General features: G+C 38.6%; 1 protein-coding gene across 3 annotated transcripts in view; it reads left to right on the top strand.

The window, feature by feature from the left end:
- Positions 1-11838: 11838 nt before the first annotated feature.
- dmxl1 (Dmx like 1) overlaps positions 11839-12498 on the top strand; it is a 40752-nt gene continuing 40092 nt past the window's right edge. For all 3 annotated transcript variants that reach the window (XM_077599836.1, XM_077599837.1, XM_077599835.1), the window contains exon 1: positions 11839-12201. The gene's annotated coding sequence lies outside the window, so the exon portion shown is untranslated. The remainder of the gene's footprint in view (positions 12202-12498) is intronic.

Raw genomic sequence — 12498 nt, 5'->3', positions numbered from 1 at the left:
CATATGGAGGAGGAACATAAACAGTTACAATCAGCAGCAATATACATCGGATTCTGCATGTCAGACTACCACATTCGTCAGGAAATCAGCTATATATTCAACACAGAAATAGATGCAATACTGTTGCCCTAGAGCGTTTATTACCTGACAGTAATCTCAGGGAGGTGACAGTCTATCATGCACTGGCGTGCGTATAAAACATGCACGTATGTGCACGTTCATACACACACACAGCAGTCACATCCATGCACAACACATTCACACTCCTTGCAGCTCTTGGAATGAAGCGCACAAGAGTGATTGAGTGGGTTGCCCCAGTTTTGAATTTAATGATGCCACGATCCCTCGCCCACACACAGACACGATCGTGCCGCACCAACAAATGCACATGCGGGCTCGGGTTGGCTTGTGCGGTGGTAATTAATTTACAATGGTAAATATTACTGTAAGTACAAGTCACCCAGTGTCACACTAGAGAAGTCAATTGGCGGATGACATTTTATTTTATTTCAGTAAATGGACTAAATATTTACCATTTTGTCTAACAATTTGGTCTTTTGTAAAATGGCCAAGTGTCACTTGCAGCATATAAGTTGGCTAAATCACCAGTAAGCACAAACACACAGAATTGTCCAAATAACAGAACTTGTGCCGTGTTTTCTTCAGTGTCACAAAAATACAAGAACCTTGGATCGATAAAAATTGAGCCCATAGTGTAGTGACTGTAATGTTTGTTCCTACCTGTAAATCCTTGGAGGAGCCTAAATTGCTACCAAACATGTCAGCCAATTCATCTCCCGGACATCCAATATAATATGTGTCCACTTTCATTAATGTGGTGTTTTCTTATCCACATTTTCCGCTTTTGCTTTTCTTTCCTGCTTCACTTTAATGTATGAAATTATATGAACTCATTTTACCCGTTCCAATGAACTGTCCCACTACTTGTGACAAGAGACTGATGACAATTTCACCCAGAATGCATTGGGAAGTGGAGACTCAAATCAGAAAATCCATCACGAAAGAGTCATTGGAGGGTCCCACTTGGATTCTACACTTTATGCAAACAGTACGTTAGACCCGGCAAAACCAATTTGCTTCTTCTGACCCCCTCTCTTCCCCAGACCCTTAATGATCTGGCCTTGGGCACACCCACTCCCCCTTCAGTTCCGCCCCTGCTGTTTGGGTAAAAATCCCAGTCAATGAGCGTGAACGGTTTGTTGTTGTTTTTTTGCCCCATGAAAGACACCCATCCAGTAGTCTGCCTATCAGCTGAAGTTGAAAGGAATAGGATCATTGTATCCTTGACCTTGAAAAGATTGTAGAATATGAACACTAAATTAGCTTTAGTACCTCAATCTCCTGCCTAATATTAAGGCAATTTACGCAGCACAGTACTGTTACATTACTTGGCCAATAAAGATTTAAAATGGAAAATAAACACATCCTCAGCTTGACAGACTCATATTTCTTCATGTTCCTCCTAAAGTGTAAAATGATGTTTAGCCTTTTTTCGTTTGTTTTAACAGTATTACAGAAAACTAAAATATATTGTGCAATAGACCTTTTGTTTGTTTGCTTTTAGTGAGGATCAAAGTACAAAACACTTATTTATTTTGTCACTGTCAATCATGTTTCGGATTGTAGCATCGAGGCAATCTTTAGCTTGGAGGGAAATTGAACAATATATCTTGAGAACAAATGCATGTGTGTGTGCGTGTTACCTGTAATGGCAAAGTGATGTAATTCACCGCCAAACATGGTGCAAATGCACATGCACACATAAACACGCACAAAGAAAAACCGTAGGGCAGCAGGCAAAGTTTCGTGTTCTTGATGGTTTGCATGAAAGCCATGAATAAATCAGCGTTTCTGCATGATAGGTCTGTAACGAGCAGTGACAGTTAGAGAGCATGGACTTTTAGAATCTCAGATGGTACTCTGTGTGTGTGGGTGACTGGACGTATTGAGTGCATGAGCATGTACATGGGATCTTGTGTCCTGAGCGACGCCTCATGACGTCACTTGCAAATAGCAAAGCTTTTTTGGCCAAACACGTATTTAGATTGATTTAATCTCTACTAGTCTGCAGCAAAGTTCTAACACTGCCATTTTAAGTGAAAAACACTAATACATACATACAAAGCACAGTAGTGGTAGGCATGAACAGGTCTTACAGTTGAAAGATTCTTGGTTCAATCTCACTTCCTCCTATTCTCCACGATTTTTGTGTTTGTTTGTTCAGTTCAGAAAACACTCTAAATTAAACATAAATGTGAGTGTGAATCGTTGTTTGTCTTTATGTGTCTCACAATGTGTTGTTGACTAGTCCAGGGTGTATGGGATTATTGCATACCATTGTCAACAGCATGAGGAACAGTAGATGAGTGGTTAGGGTGTTGGCTATACAGTTCTGGGGTCCTAGGTTCAAATCCAGGCCAGCCCACCGGTGTGGAGTTTGAATGTTCTCCCTGGGCCTGTGTGGGTTTCCCCCGGGTACTCTGGTTTCCTCCCACATTCCAAAAATATGCATGCTAGGATGATTGGACACTCTAAATTTCCCTGAGGTATGGGTGTGAGTTTGCATGGTTGTCCATCTCCTTGGCTGGCCACTGATTCAGGGTGTCCCCCACCTCTGGCCTGGAGTCAGCTGGGATAGCCTACAGCACCCCCTGCGACCCTAATGAGGATAAAGTGGTTCAGAAAATGAATGAATAAATGAGCATTAATTCATTCATTCATCTTCTGTACTGCTTATTGGTTGCGGGGGTGCAGGGGCCCATCCCAGGGAGGGGACACCTGAATGGCTTTTATCAATATGAGTTCATTTTAGTTTCAGAAACAGAGTATGCTGACTGCATGGCATCATGAAATTCTAAAATATAACATTGAATTCAACAGGCAGCGCAAAAGAATCTTTCTAATCATGTATGACTCACACTGTTGAGATCTCTGGTGATTGTAAATGGCTGTTGCACTAAAAGGGCCTATGGATTGGGCAGGCAGTCGGGGCAATTCCCACCTCTCAACCAAAATCAGGTTTTAATTGAGGATTAAATTGTCAGCAGGTGCGAATATAAATGGTTGCTTGTCTAATTGTCCCCTGTGATTGGCTGGCAACGACATCACGGTTTACTGTTCTCCTACCCAAAGCCAGCTGGGAAAGGCTCCAGCACACCCCGGCGGCCTGTATAAGTTGCAAGATGATAACGAAAGAATAAATAGCATTAAAAATATAGACAAATTCATTGTTTATGTCTGCCTTGTTTTCAGTGTTTTATGCTAAATTTGCCTGGGAATCACAACCACTCGGGTATGTGGATTTATGGCACGTTTCATTAAATTCAACATGGTAACAGGGCTTGCTGCACTGCAATTGGCCATTCCACATTTCAAGGTTTGGCTTTAGTCAAAAATCAATTGGAATAATTCCAAGTTTCTTGTTGGGAGACCACATTCAAATAGAACAAGATGGATGGTACCCTTTTTTTAATGGTAATAGTCATTGAAGTCACGATCATCTGTAAATTTTGGTGCCCCAATAAGAAAAAATAAACCACTAGAAAAGTAAAGGCAAAAAGAGAAATTGATATTGATAATTTAATATGATTGGCGGAAGTGCAGATTGTCAGACAAACTACACAAGGGCAAAAACAAGAAAGCGAAAACTTCAGGAAGAAGGCCATTGACGAAGTAACAGAGACATTGTTAAAACTGCAAGGGAAGCGCAATGAGGAAGAGATAAAATCAAGGTAGTGCCATAGAAGCAGGAAACGTACACAAAGGGTAAGTCAGTGGAACTAATGAAAGACAATATGAAAAACAGTAGTACTATATACAGTTCAAAATAGCATACTCGTTCCAGTTTTAGAGCACAAGATACAAAAGAGTCACCGCGTATTGCACTTATCTATTTCCTAGCAACGGGTCTGCTTATCCTGTAGAATGTGACGTCATATATTTGTAACGCTGACCAAGGTGATTGAGGTGTCTTGATTTTTTAATCCATTCTCAACAAGAAAGATGATTCCTTAAGGTCCGAAGAATACAACAGATGGTGTGAAGTATCTCATGGGATCATTTCATATTACGTATATTGCATTTCATATACCCATTAACCCATTTGTTTTGAATAAAGCATATGAACATGTTTGATGAAAATGGATGACGAAAATATTAACCTTGTTTAAGTAAATAGTTTTTGTTTATTTTATTATATTTTTAAAGTTTTATTCATTTTTTTTCTCTCAAATGTTCAAAACATTCTTTTGCTAGAATACTTTGTTATATTTCCCGATGAAAGAAGCATTTTATGTTTGATTATTATTCAAAATATCTTGAATGAATTCTGTTTTGAGAGGAAAAAAGTCACACTTTGTTTTATAAACATCCTTTCAATTTTGCCCAAGGATATTTTCTTTTTCTTTATTTAATTTTATTTTTTACGAGTGTTTAATCAATGTTAACAAATATTTATTTTTCTAAATATTTGAGCAGTGATTGCCTAAAATTTATTTAAATAAAAAAAGGGACAGTGTATGAAAATGATATTTCCGCTACCTATTATTACCTATTATTTGATTTTAAATGAATGGCATGTTTATCACCTTAATTGCCACTGAATTATGATCATTCACGGTAACCCCCTTCCAGTTCAAATGAATTAACCCTTTATCCAATCGAATGTAAAAAGTGAGACTCAAAAACTGCAAAAATTGTATCCTAAATAGGAAATTGCTGTCTTAAATAAAGACATTAACCTACAAATTATAAGCGCCCCCAAAGAAGTGTAGTATTTCGTTTCTGGACTTGTTGCTGCACCAAGATCCATCTTGTGGAGGATGGAACGGATTATACGAGCATCACTCGGAAGGAGTACATTGGCACAGTGGGAGGAAGCAGATGTTCCCCTGACATTTCGTATTACGATCCAAATCTACATTGCAGCTGTTGATCCCCATCCTTCCCTGACCCCCGGCGTCTCAAGTCTCAGGCTGAAGCTGACCTGTGGAAGGTGGTTATGAGTGATTTATTGGCATGTCCACACGCTCCCTGCTGAATAAGTCATCTTCCGTCTGTGTACACACCCATGCGCCTCATCTATTTTTCAATCTGCCTTCCATTCTCACTCACATTCTGTCGGCTTGCCCGGCAGCCTCCACATTTGTCTTTTTTTCTTTTTAAATCTATCCTTCTTTTCATGTGGCGATAGTACACAATAATGTACTTTAAAGCTTCCATGGAGATATCGAAGTTGTCCTTTTTTTTGCTCGTGTTCATACTTTTGTGAGCGGCCATTGATTTTGATGACATTTGGGCGACTGACAGATAACAATCCTGAAAGGAATACATTAAATCTGTTGTGGATTTAGAGACCAGGAAGTTAAGGTATAATAATAGGGTTGCTACTCTTGCAAATAAAGATGGAGAGAAGTGTCCTGCAAAATTTTACTGGAATTGAATGGATATTTATCATATCTGTATATAATTTTAGGTTCAACTCAGCACTTGAAACCTTGGACCTTTTCCCATTAAAAGTCCATAATATTCATATTAACACCATCAGAAGTTAGACATTCACTTACTAATAGCACTAGCCACTAACACAGTGAAATGATGCGCTCACAACTTGTACTATCAATAGCCAAGTGATGATCCAACTTACGTGCACAGACTCAGACTAGAAAATCATTTTTTCAACTTAATTATTAGATTTATATATATATATATATATATATATATATATATATATATATATATATATATATATATATATATATATATATATATATATATATATACATATTGAAGCTTATTTGGGAAGCATAGTATGAGGTTTTTTTTTTTACCCCCAAATATTATTTCTTTTTCCCATAAGAAATTTTGCTCTCCTCCATTAGATGATACCCTAGGCTAACGCACATCTTGCCTTTTGCTGAGGACCGGCATTTTTGTTAGAGGACAGGTGGAGGTCTGGCCATTAGTATTATAGTAGCTTGCATAGTTGACTTTCATGTTGTTTTGTAGGATCAACCCTATTTATCCTGCCATTCATAGTTGGACAGTCAATGATGGTGTAATTCATTGTTTCCTAACCCTTTTTGAGCTGCATGTTGCAATGGAAAAAAAACTCAAGGTGCACCACCAGCTGAAAATATTACAATTTAATACATATCTTAAGAGTATAAAGTCAACAGGAAAGAAACGAACACACACAAAAAATCCAATATTCCATTCCTCACACTGTCCTTACGTCACCAAAAGTTAAAGCCTGTCAAACTAAACAACTTCCAGTTTACGCAACGCAAGAATAATCAACATAATAGCAATATTAATTTTTCTCTCTCATAATTTTATGATTGAAATGATTATGAATTACAAAATATGGATTAATTCTCATAATTTTATGATTTTTCCCTCAGAATATGGTATTATAAGATTTCTTGGCAATTAATTTTCTGCAGTACACCTGTGGCAATGAGCTTGTTAAACATTGGTCTCATTCAAATTATGGTCATTTTTCAGCTATACATCAACTTTCTTTACTGTCTCTCCAGGGTCAAAAGAAGCTTTTCTTTATCCAAAGGTTTTTCAAAAGGCAGCTTTCATAAATCCTGTAATGGTTGCATGTCAATGCCAAGACACATATAGAGAGGCAAAAACTCTCATTCGCATTCACCAAGTCATTCAGTTGGAACGGACCGCACTGCCTACATATGATAACATGATGACATGATTTGGACATCCTCTCCAGTAGAAGGCAGGCGAGGTAAGATGGGAAATGAGCGCAAAGAAATCGTGCCATGGTTTTTCTTCAATTTAGGAATACTGTAGCTGTCAGTGATGTCAATTTATGAGGGACATTAATCTGACTGAGGGGCTGGGAAATAACACTAGTTACATCCCTCTGAACACTTAATGAATTTCAAAAGTCCAATGACTCAAAATCAGGCCCCCAAAAAAAGAGCGAATAGAAGACTCAACGACTTATAACCATACGTCTTTGAGTCTTATGTTAAAAGAATACGTGACAGTAAGTGCCAATGTGGTAGTTCCAACAAATGAGTTAATTCGCCAACTGCAGCTAGCTGTTATTGAACCTGAGGTTGAGCTATTGACAATGAATGGATGCATAAATGGATGGATGGAATTATTTCAGGTTGAGTGACTTGTTGAAACAATTTTATATATACAGAAAAAGGAACATTTATACAGGTTATACCACTAAATGGCTTATATTGGTATTATTCACTATACATATATACGTATATATCCAAAAGTATCACTGCTTACATTGACTTTTATCCCTAGTAATAACAAATTGGATTTATAACATTTACTCCTCATCTTAACGATGCCATTAGTGAATGAATGCCTTTGTTATCAGTGGCGCTGCATTCCACCTGAGACAGACAATGTCTTTGAGAGGGCTAAGGATAAAAACCCTTGTCTTTGAGACTGCTAAATGATTGATAGCTGAGATGAAAATGAATTTAGGTCACTGGGGGTGAGGGTTGACTCTGTCGGCATAAATCAGGCAGTGAAGATTACTAGAAAGGTGCGGAGTTACTGCCTCTGCAGGTGAATTAAAAATCTGTGTGTGTCTCTCTGTGCTAGGGGGTTGCATAAGTGTGTGTGCATATATATGACAAGATAAAATATATTTCATACAAATTAGTTCATGATGTCTCATAGGTCAAGTACAGAAAAGCGTGTTTTGAAAATGTTAAAGCCAAATGTTTTGAAGTTGTTACACATATCCTTTATCAGGCAAGGAATGAGTTTAAATCATGTAAAAGGACAAGTCAGTCCGCCAGTTGGAGTCACTCAAAGACCGAGACGCCAAAACACCCAATGATGAATACAATCTACTTTAAAAAAAGGTCCAACTACTATCTTAGCAAATGCATCACAGATGTGTGTAATCCAAAACATGTTTTGCTTCTAGGATTTATTACTTTAGCAATAAAGGGCACAACATTGTTAATGTCAAACAGCACAAATAAGAAACAGCGCTGTTTGCAGAAATATCATATAACATGTTTAGATTTCAAAAAGTAAATATTCAATATATTCAAACTACTAGTACTGATGGCCTTTGAAGGTGCTTGAATGCTTACAGTTTGCAATGCAAACTAAACAAAAGGCTCAGCGTATGAAGTATTTTATAAAGTGCACGTCAGAATTGAGTAGAATCAGCAGAGAGCGGTCCATTCAATGCCTCGAAGACTTGCCGATGTCCTTAAAAATTATGGAGGTCAAACAATAAACTAGATATGCCAGCTTTTGTTAGGCCTGTATTCACAAACCAATATTCATAAATTAAAGTAGTATTCAAGGTTCTATCAACAACCTGCATTTCATAGTAGATTTAAACAAGCGTTGTATGAAACTCAGTTTTGTTGAAAGTGTAAAAATTGCTTATATGAATCCATGGTGGCGCGGCATGTAAGTGGTTATGGCGTCGGCCTCACAGTTCTGGGGTCCTGGGTTCGATCCCAGGTCAGTCCTCCTGTGTGAAGTTCGTATGTTCTCCCCGGGCTTACGCGGGTTTTCACCTCGTACTCCAGTTTCCTCCCACATTCCAAAAACATGCATGGTAGCCTGGTTGAACTCTCTAAATTGCCCCTGGGTATGAGTGTGGGTGTGAATGGTTGTCCCTCTCCTTGTGCCCTGCGATTGGCTGGCCAGCAATTCAGGGTGTCCCCCATCTTGTGCCCAAAGTCAACTGGCATAGGCTCCAGCACCCCCAGTGTGAGGATAAAATGAATGATTGAATCAAAATATATATGTATAAAATCAACCAGTGATGCTCTCCCAAGGTAATTGTCTTAATTACATTTTTTTCCGTACATTGTTTGGTGTCATTCAGTATTCATGACCACAGTATTCATGATGACATTACATCTATATTGCATTACCTCTTGCCCCAGATTTTAGCTTGAGCATTTTGACACACATTGGACTGACTCACAGTCAGTCCTCCTTTGTTCAATATGGTTTCTGCAGTGAGAGAATTCTGTTTAATCTCCAGTCTGTCTGTGGAAGCAGGCTTTAAAGTAACTGTGTTGCAAAGGAAAGCTCAACCACTCAAATCACAAAAGGTCTGGTAGAAAGGAACTGCTGAGCTCTCTCTCTCTCTGTATCTTTGAGAGACTGTTAAAGTAATGATGGCTGCTCAAAAGGTCCAGAAAGAAACAGATGAATGGCTACAAAAGGATTTAATAAATAAATAAGAAGACGACAAGCAAAGAGAAAAGTCAGGTTGAAGGGCAAAGAAAATAAAAAGCTAGTGTCGCGACTAGAGAGAAGCACTGCTGTCAGCACGGACGGGGGGTCATGTGATGGAAGGATCATGACAGGGGGAGGTGTCCAGTTGACCTCTGATAACGTTTCCATACTTTCTGTTGCTGGGAAGACATGAAGGAAGTGGGTGCAGTGATGGGAAATCCTGCTGCCTGCCTGCCAGCACCTTGTCCTCCCACGTTGGGAAGTCTGCGCCAGGATGAGGTAGCATCCAAACACAACACAAACAGCCACAAGTCCACTCATACACACTTTGCACTCACGCACACATGGGCAGGTGCGAGCAGATGGACATGCAAGCTGTCATTGGTGCCTAATGCAAAATACAGTAGAACCTCTGAGGTAAAAGTGAACAGAAGACGTATGGTTAACAAAAAAATGAATGTATGCTCTTGTGGCTTATTCATCAGAAGGAACAGGATGTTATATGACAATACAGTGGCACTTTGACTTGTGAGTTAAATTCATTTAGCAATCAACCTCACAACTCAATTTATTCTTATATAAAATCCACCAGCACCATGTCCAGGGTCACCCTTTTTGACTGTTTATTCCTAGTTCCCGCCTGCATTTCCAAAACATTAACATTCAGGTGGCCATCCAATGGTGTGAGTGGTTGTCTGACTCTCAGTGTAGGCTAGGACTGACAGTTGCGTTAGGCTCCTGCAACTCTTTCGAGGATGGGCGGTATGGAACATAAATGAATGAATTGAATTAATATTAGTCTTCAGGTTGATTTTTTCTTTATCATCATCTTTATCATCCAAAAGTGTAAAGTTATGCCCTACTATTGGCTGATAAAAATGCCACCTTTTGCCAGAAGTCAACTTAGGTAACTTTATATAGCCCTAACCTAAAAAAGGATTTCACAGATAAACAGTTGACAATAAAATATTAAATATGAAGAAGAAATGGTGACCACATATCACATTTTGGATCTTGGAGGCCATGCTTGGTAAAAAAATGTTAATTTTGTTGCCTACATGGCTGCCAGTTTTTTATGAGGTCAGATAAATTAACATGTGACCCAGATGTCATGGTGAAAGAGTGACCATGCACACTCACACCCATACCTAAGGGCAATTTAGAGTGTCCAATCAGCCTACTATGCATGTTTTTTGAAAGTGGGAGGAAACCAGGGTACCCAGAGGAAACCCACGCAGGCCCAGGGAAACCATGCAAACTCCACACAGGTGGACTGACCTGGACTTGAACCCAGGACCCCAGAGCTGTGAGGCTGACGCCCTAACCACTCGCTCCACCAGGCCACTGTCACTGACTGCCACATATTTCAGCAACTTGTGGGTATTTTGCTTGTGGAAAAGCTGCACCCATACTCCTCCTCCCTAATGCAACATCAAAGCATGACCACATTCATGGTCCAACCGCACTCTGGCACTAATCTCTTAACTCCAGATCCAGTAATTACAGTTCATAAAGGAAATCAATATTTCTCGTCAAACTGTGGCATAATAACACAGCACACCAAGTCAAAGGGAGAAAAAACGGATAATGGATAAGATATTGGGGAAAAATGATTAATTCCTCACTATCCTGAGTTTGAGAAAAGAGAGATGCAGGCGTGAAACTGTGTTTAAAATAAGATACGTACTTTGTTTATCCAGATTATTTGATGACTTCAATTTGAAAAAAATGAATTGCGAATTTTTACATACTTCAATACTGCCCTCTTATGTCAGTTAATGAAAATACTCTTATTATTCAATGTTTGTCTTTGAAAAGATGTTAGCTAATAGATATGAGCTTCATATTTCATTACTATTCCTTATTTGATAAAAACTACTGACACAAAATATGTATACTTGTACACTTTAACTCAATGAAAAAGTGAGTATCCCAGATTGGGAACCTTTTTTTGAGAGACATAAACAATTCATATTTTCAAATGTTATTCCTTGAGAGGCATATTTAGAATTTAAATGTAAAAATACATGAAATGTGTGTTTTTTTGGGGAGGGGGTGTATTTCCCTACTTTCAAAGTACAAAAAGTCTCTGAATTATTTTGACAACATTGACATTATAATTAAAGGGAACCACATGTATACAAAATATGAAGTTGAATATTAGGCTTTGCATACATTTTGCTATTGTGTTATGAGTGACATTTGTATTACATGTACATTAATTGAATTGAATTGAATGCTTTTATTGTCATTATACAAGCATAATGAGATTTAAAGCTTCACCACGAAGTGCAAAAAATACAAAACAAACAAACACATAAATAAAAAAATCAATAAATAAGTAATAAATAAATAAGTAGTCACCATAATACGTACTCACAACATAAATAAGTAGGGAAGTGCACAAATAACAAAAAACAAACAAAAAAAACCCAGATAAATATTTGTAGTTGGCATATTTTTAGTCGGCGAGTAAACACGGCAGAGGAAAAACAAGGTCAGAGTAAATAAGTTCTGTAAATATTAATTATGTATACTGGCGAACCGGTCCGTCACTGCCCACTCAAAAAAACTACAAGTTCCAGAATGCAGTTGCCGACACGCTCAGTATCATCATGACGCATCTTCAACATAGCCTTCTCCGATGAAGCTTCCTCTTAGCTAACCTTGACGAGACGTTGCCTCTTGTTAGGTAGCGTTGAAGAAATCGCAACATTTGGAGCAAATGTTAGATCTTAATATGCATCAATTATGCTGCGATGGCGCCCATGTCATGTCTAGCAGGAAAAGAAATCCATGGCTATCGCGCTAATGCTAGCTAAGTGAGTGGATCGAATCGATACCGACTCGAACCTATTGATCGGATAGCCACACTTGACCCTGAATATAAATAAAACGGATCGGGTGATGAGGCATTGACATTGGAGGAGACATCGGTGGGACATTATACAAAACTGCACCCCAACCAAGGTGAGCACGTAATAGTTTTATATTCATAACGATGGCTTGCAAAATAAACTTAACTGTCAAGTTCATACGACTGTGTTTAAAATCAGTTCAAAGATCGGGTACCCACGCCGATTCGTGAAAGACGACAAGACAACATTAAGTGCGTGTTTGGGTCTAAAATGGTTGTTGTTAGTCCCCGTTTCTAATGTGCTGGCGACCAATCACGTGAGAGGCCACAGCACAGGAAACAGGACATGCAATTGACCCTTTTCTCGTGCATGCCAGCACAACCATCAAGATGACTATTTATTTTTCAAA

This window comes from Stigmatopora argus, chromosome 5 (assembly GCF_051989625.1).
Source record: "Stigmatopora argus isolate UIUO_Sarg chromosome 5, RoL_Sarg_1.0, whole genome shotgun sequence".
NCBI lineage: Eukaryota > Metazoa > Chordata > Actinopteri > Syngnathiformes > Syngnathidae > Stigmatopora > Stigmatopora argus.
The sequence above is the reverse complement of the archived record's forward strand: the minus strand, read 5'-3'. Positions and strand labels throughout refer to the sequence as shown.